The following is an 8,130-nucleotide window of genomic DNA, read 5'->3' as shown; positions in this document are numbered from 1 at the left end:
ATTAGACTTTTATCTGATGAAATTTTTTGTTTTTTTAATTTCTTGTGTTAAGTAAGTATATTTTTGATATTAGATCTTTATCACATGAGAATTATTCTTTTGTTTTTCAGATTTCTAGTGTTCAATATGCATATGTTGGATATTAGACAATTACCTGCTAAGAATTTTTGATTTATTAATCTGATTTCTTGTGTTCAATATGTATATTTTGGATCATAGTACTTTATCAGATGAGAATTTTGGTTTTATTTATCTTATTATGTTCAAATTGTATAATTTGGATATTAGACCTTTATCAGGTGAGAATTTTTGTTTCATATATTTGATTTCTTGTGTTCAGTATGCATATTTGGGATATTAGTTCATTATTATGTGATATTTTGTTTTATTTAATTTCTTGTGTTCAATATGTATATTTTGGATATCAGATTTCAGATCTTTATCTGATGAAAATATTTGTTTTTATTATCAAATTTCTTACGTTCAATAGGTAATTTTGATATTAGACCTTTATAACATGAGAAATTTTGCTTTATTTAATTTCTTGTGTTGAATATGTATATTTTGGATATTAGACATTTATCAGGTGAGATTTTTTTTGTGTTAGTTATCTAATTATGTTCAATAGGTATATTTTTGATATTAGACCTTTATCAGATGACACTTTTCCTTTATTTATCTGAGCTCTTGAGCTCAATATGTCTACTTTGGATTTCAGACTTTTATCAGATTAGAATTTGTTTTTTTAATTTCTTTTGTTCAATAATTATATTTTTGGTATTAGACATATATCAGGTGATAATTATTGTTTTGTCAAATTATGTTCAATATGTATATTGTTGATATTAGACTTTCATAAGTTGAGAATTTTTGTTTTACTTAATTTCTTGTGTTGAATACGTATATTTTGGATATTAGACATTTATCAGATGAGTTTTTTTGTGTTAATTATCTAATTATGTTCAATATGTATATTTTGGATATTGTACCATTATCAGATGAGAATTTTTGATTTATTTATCTGATTTCTTGTGTTCAATATGTATATTTTTTTTATTAGAACTTTATAAGATAGAAATATTTTTTAATTTAATTACTTTTGTTAAAGATGTATGTTTTGGATATTAGACTTTTATCAGATGTCAATTTTTGTTTTACTTATCTAATTATGTTCAATATCATATTTTGGATATTATATATTTATCAGATGAGAATTTTTGTTTTATTTAATTTCTCATGTTTAATAAGTATATTTTTGATATTAGAAATTTATCAGATAAAAATGTTTGTTTTCTTTAACTTCTTGTGTTCAATATGTATGTTTTGGATATTACACATTTATCAGATGAGAATTTTTGTTTCATTTATCTAAGTATGTTCCATAAGCATACTTTTGATATTAGACCTTTATCAGATGAGAAATTTTGTTTTATTTATCTAATTTCTTGTGTTCAATATATATATTTTGGATATTAGATCTATTTAGGATGAGAATTTTTTATTATTTATCTGATTTCCTGGGTTCAATATGTATATTTTTGGACATAGACTTTCGTCAGGTGAGAATTTTTCTTTTATGTAATTTCTTGTGTTGAATATGTATATTTTGGATATTAGACCTTTATCAGATGAGATTTTTTGTTAGTTATCTAATTATGGTCAATATGTATACTTTGGATATTAGAGCTTTATCAGATGAGAATTTTCCTCTATCTGAGCTCTTGAGCTCAATATGTCTACTTTGGATTTCAGACTTTTATCAGATTAGAATTTGTTTTTTTTTAATTTCTTCTGTTCAATATGTATATTTGTTGATACTACAACTTTATCACGTTAAAATACTTTTTATTTAATTTCTTGTGTTCAATATGTATGTTTTGGATATTAGATCTTTATCAGATGAGAATTTTTGTTTTTTTTTAATCTGATTATGTTCAATATGTATATTTTGGAAATTAGACATTTATCATATGAGAATTTTTATTTTACTTAACTAGTTATCTTCAGTATGTATATTTTCAGATATTAGACATTTTTCAGATGAGAATTTTTGTTTTGTTTTGTGATTTGTTGTGTTCAGTATGTATATTTTTGATATTAGAAATTTATCAGATGAAACTTTGTTTTATTTAATTTCTCGTGTTCAAGAAGTACATTTTAAATATTTGAATTTTATCAGATCAAATTTTTGTTTTCCTTTATGATTATGTTCAATATGTATTTTTTGGATATTAGACATTCATCAGATCAGAATTTTTGTTTGGTTTTCTGATTTCTTGTGTTCAATATGTATATTTTGGATATTAGACCTTTATCAGGCAAGAATTTTAGTTTTATTTATCTATTTCTCATATTCAATATTTATATTTTTGATTTTAGAACTTTACTGGTGAGAATTTTTGTCTTCTCTAACTTCTTCTGTTCTTTATGTGTATTTTGGATATTAGAATTTTATTCGTTGAGATTTTTATTTTTTTCTAATATTATTCAATATGTTTATTTTGGATATTAGACCTTTATCAGATGAGAATTCATATTTTATTTATATGATATCTTGGATTCAATGTGTATATTTGGAATATTAAACATTTATCAGATTAGAATTTTTGCTTTATATTTATAATTTTTGTGTTCATTATGTTTATTTTTGGTATTAGACCTTCATCAGATGATAGTTTTTGTTTTGTTTATATGATATCTTGGGTTTAATGTGTATATTTGGAATATTAGACATTTATCAGGTGAGAATTTTAGTTTTATTTATCTGATTTCTCATGTTCAATATTTATATTTTCAATTTCACAACTTGAAAGGGTGGGAATTTTTGTTTAATCTAATTTCTTCTGTTCCATATATATTTTTGGATATTAGAATTTTATCAGATGAGAAGTTTTGTTTTATTTATCTAATTATATTCAATATGTATATTTTGGATATTAGACCTTTATCAGATGAGAATTTTCATTTTATTTATATGATATCTTGGGTTCAATGTATATATTTGGAATATTAAATGTTTATCAGATTAGAATTTTTGTTTTATTTATATAATTTTTGTGTTCATTATGTTTATTTTTGGTATTAGACCTATATCTGATGATGGTTTTTATTTTACTTATCTGATTTCTTGTGTTCAATAAGAATATTTTTGATATTTGACCTTTATCACTTGAGAATTTTTGTTTTGTTTTGTTTGATATGTTTACTTTTGGTATTAGACCTTTATCAAATGAGGTATATGTTGTATTTTTGACATTTATCAAATGGTACATTTTGTTTTATTTATCTGATTTCTTGTTTTCAATATATATATTTTAGATATAAGACCTTTATCAGATGAATTTTCCTTTTATTTACTTAGTATATTGTGTTCAATATCTATATTTTGTATATTAGACTGTTTTCAGATGTGAATTTTTGTTGTATTTATCTTAATTTATTTGTTCTATATGTCTATTTTGGATGTTAGTCCCTTATTAAATGAGAATTTTTGTTTTATTTAATTTCATGTGTTCAATATGTATATATTTGTATTAGACATTGATCAGATGATAAGTTTTGTTTTATTTACCTAATTATGTTACATATGTATATTTTTGATATTAGACCTTTTACAGATAAGATTTTTTTATTTTATCTGATTTCTTGTGTTCAATAGGTATATTTTTTATATTAGACATTTATCATAACAGAATTTTGTTTTATTTTATTTCTTGTGTTCAATAAGTATATTTTTCATATTAGACCTTTATCACGTGAGAATTTTGTTTTGTTTTTCTGATGTATTGTGTTCTATATGTATGTTTTGAATATTAGACCTTTATCAGGTGAGAATTTTTGTTTTATTTATCTCATCATGTTCCGTGTAAACATTTTTGATATCAGATTTTCATCAGATTAGGATATTTCTTTTATTTAATTTTTGGTGTACAGTATGTATATTTTGTATATTAGACTTTTATCAGGTGAGAATTGTTGTTTAATTTAATTTCTTATGTTCAGTATGTATATTTTTCATATTAGCCCTATAACAGATAAAATGTTTGTTTATTTATCTAATTATGTTCAATATGTATATTTTAGATATTAGACCCTATCAGATGAGAATTTTTGTTTTATTTTTAAGATTTCTTGTGTTCAAAATTTATATTTTGGATATTAGACCTTTACCAGATGAGAAGTTTTATTTTATATATTTGATTTCTTGTGTTCAGTATGCATATTTTGGATATTAGTTCTTTATCAGATGAAAATTTTTGGTTCATTTAATTTCATGTGCTCAGTATGTATATTTGATATTAGACCTTTATCAGATAAGAATTTTTGTTTATTTATCTGATTTCTTGTGTTTAATATGTATATTTTGGATAATAGACCTATATCCAATGAGATTTTTCCTTTTATTTATCTGATTTCTGGTGTTCAATATGTATATTTTGGTTATTAGATTTTTGTCAAATGAGAATTATTGGTTTATATATCTAATTATTTTCCATATGCATATTTTTGATTTTAGAACTCTTTTGGATGTGAATTTCTCTTTTAATTATTTACTTGTGTTCAGTATGTGTATTTTGGATATTAGACCTTAATGAGGTGAGAATTTTTGTTTTATCTTCCTAATTATATGCAATATATATATTTTATATATTAGACATTTATCAGATGGGAGTATTTATTTAAATATATGATATCTTGTGTTCAATGTGTATATTTCAAATAGTAGATCTTTATCAAATTAATGTTTTGTTTTCTTTATATAATTTCTTTTGTTCAATATGTTTATTTTTGGTATAAAATCTTCATCAGATGAGAATTTTTGTTTTATTTATCTGTTTGTGTTCAATAAGTATATTTTTGATATTTGACCTTTATCATGTTAGAATTACAGTTTATTTTTCTGATGTCTTTTGTTCAATATGTGTATTTTAGATATTAGTAATTTATCAGATGAGAGTTTTTGTGATAGTTATCTTATTATGTTCGATCTGTATATTTTGGTTATTAGACCTTTAAAAGATGAGAATTTTTGTTTTATTTTATTTCTTGTATTCCATAGGTATATTTTTTATATTAGACCTTTATCAGAGCACAATTTTTATTTTATTTTATTTCTTGTGTTCAAAAAGTGTATTTCTCACATTAGACCTTTATCATGTGATAATTTTGTTTGGTTTTTCTGATTTCTTGTGTTCTATATGTATATTTTGAATATTAGACCTTTATCAGGTGAGAATTTTTGTTTTATTTATCTGATTTATTGTATTCAATATGTATATTTTTGTTATTAGACCTTTATTAAATGAGTATTTCTGTTTTATTTAATTTCTTGTGTTCAATATATATATTTTGGAACTTAGACTTTTATCAGATGACAATTTTTGTTTTATTTATCTAATATGTTTCAATATGTATATTTTGGATATTAGAACTTTATCAGATGAGAATTTATGTTTTATTTTTGTGATTTCTTTTGTTCACTATGTGTATTTTGGATAATAGACCCTTATCAGATGAGGATTTTTGTTTTATTTATCTAATTATGTTCAATATATAAATTTTGGATATTAGACTTTATCAGGTATAATTTTCTATGTTCTTTAATTTCTTGGGTTCAATAAGTACATATTTGATATTAGACCTTTATCAGATGACAATTCTTGTTTGATTTTTCTAATTATATTCAATAGATATATTTTGGATACTAGACCATAATCTAATTAGAATTTTTGTTTTATTTTGTTTATTTTATTTTATTGTTGTTTCTGGTTTCTTGGGTACATGTATATTTTGGACATTAGACCTATATCAGATGAGAATTCTTTTTTTGACTCTTGGGCAGTTTATTTTTTCATTAAAAGTTTTCTTTTCTTTTTTTATTTAATTAAGTTAAAATTCAAATATCAGCCACGGATTCCCCCATCATCTCTCCTCCCATCCCCCAGACCTTTCCCTCAATCCACCCCTTCATTCCCACCTCCTCTAAGGCAAGGTCTCCCCTGGGGAGTCAACCCAGCATGGTAGACTCAACCTAGGAAGATCCAGTCGCCTTTCCCTACACCCAGGCTAACCAAAATATCCCAGAAAAGGCCCCAGGCTCCAAAAAGCCAGGCCATGCACCAAGGACAGGTCCTGGCTTCACTGCTTGGGGGCTTCCCAAACAGATCAAGCTCATCATCTGTCTCACTTATCCATAGGGCCTGGTCCAGATGCATGAGGGCTCCTCAGCCATTCGTTCGTACTTCATGTGTTTCTACTGGTTTGGCTATTTGTCCCTGTGCTTTTCCAATCACGGTCTCAATATCTTGTGGAAAAGTAGTGCTGAAAAGTTAGAGAATGGAACTTTGGGAATTGAAGTTCTGATGACATAGTGAATGGAACTGTGGGAAATATAGTTCTGATGACGTAGGCAAAGACACCCTGGAAAATGTAGTCATGACAATGTAGAGAATGGAACTGTGAGCAATGTAGTTATGATGATATAGAGAACTGAACTGTGGGAAATGAAGTGCTGATGAAAGAGAGAAAGGACATGTGGGAAGTGAAGTTCTAATTACACTGGAAAAGGCACTGTGGGAAATGCAGTCCTGAGAATGTAGAGAATGGAACTGTGGGAAATGTAGTTGTGATGACATAGTGAATGGAACTGTTGGAAATGTAGTTCTGATGGCATATAGAATGGAACTGTCAAAAATTTTAGTTCTGATAATGTAGAGAAAGGCACTGAGGGAAATGTATTTCAAAGACACAGAGAAAGGCACTGTGGGTAATGTAGTTCTGAGGAGGTAGAGAAATGCACTGTGCGAAATGTAGTTCTAATGACACAGAGAATGTATCTCTGGGAAATTTAGTTCTGATGAAAGAGAAAAAGGCACTGTGTGAACTGTAGTTCTGATGACACAAGGAATGGACCTGGGAGAAATGTAGTTCTGAAGACATAGAGAATGGAACTGTGGGAAATGTAGATATGATGTTGTAGAGAAGGGCAAAGAGATGTGTAGTTTTGATGAGAAAGAGAAAGGCACTGTGAGAAATGCAGTTTTGATGACATAGGGAAAAGAACTTTGCAAATTGAAGTTCTGAGGAAACAGAAATGCACTATGGGAAATGTAGTTCTGAGAAGGTAGATAATGGAACTGTGGGAAATGGAATTTTGATGACATAGTGAATGGAACTGTGGAAAATATAGTCTTGATATTATAGAACATAGATTGTGGGAAATGTAGTTCTGATGATGTAGAGAAAGGCACTGAGTGAAATGTAGTTCTGATGACACAGAGAAAGACACTTTTGGAAATATAGTTCATAAGATGTAGAGAAAGGCCTGGGGGAAGTGTAGTTCTGATGATGTAAAGAAATGCTGTTTGGGAAATGTAGTTCTGATGACACAGAGAAAGGCACTGTGGGATTCATATATAATGACACACAGAAAGGAACTGTGGGAAATGAAGTTCTGATGATGTAGAGAAAGACACTGTGGGAAATGTAGTTCTGAGGATGTACAGAATGGCACTGAGGGAAATGCTGGTATGATGATGTAGACAAAGTCTCTCTGGGTAATGTAGTTCTGATGACACGCACAAAGGCACTGTGGGAAATGTTGTCTTCAGGAGGCAGAGAATGGAACTTTGGAAAATGTATTTCTGAAGACATAGTGAATGGAACTGTGGGAAATGTAGTTCTGATGACATAGAGAAAGGCACAGAGGAAAATGTGTGTCTGAAGACACAAGGAAGGAAACTGTGTGAAATAAAGTTCTGATGGTGGAGAGAATGCACTGTGGGAAATGTAGTTCTCATGACACAGAGAATGGCACTGTGGTAAATGTAGTTCTGAAGACACAGAGAAAAGCACAGTGGGAAATAAAGCTTTGATGATGTAGGGAAAGGAATTTTGGGAAATGTAGTTCTTATGAGCCAGAGAAAGGTACTATGGAAAATGTAGTCCTGAGAAGGAAGGAAATTGATCTGTGGGAAATGTAGTTTTGATGACATAGTGAATGGAATTTTGGGAAATGTAGTTGTGATGACTTAGAGAATGACAGCCTAGGAAATGTATTCCTGACATTGTAGAGAAAGGAACTTTTGGAAATGTAGTTCTGATGACATTGAGGACAGACCACTTGGAAAT

Source organism: Peromyscus californicus, unplaced genomic scaffold (assembly GCF_007827085.1).
Source record: "Peromyscus californicus insignis strain IS unplaced genomic scaffold, ASM782708v3 Scaffold_123__1_contigs__length_124636, whole genome shotgun sequence".
In the NCBI taxonomy this organism is placed as follows: Eukaryota; Metazoa; Chordata; class Mammalia; order Rodentia; family Cricetidae; genus Peromyscus; species Peromyscus californicus.
This window is presented reverse-complemented; position numbering follows the sequence as displayed.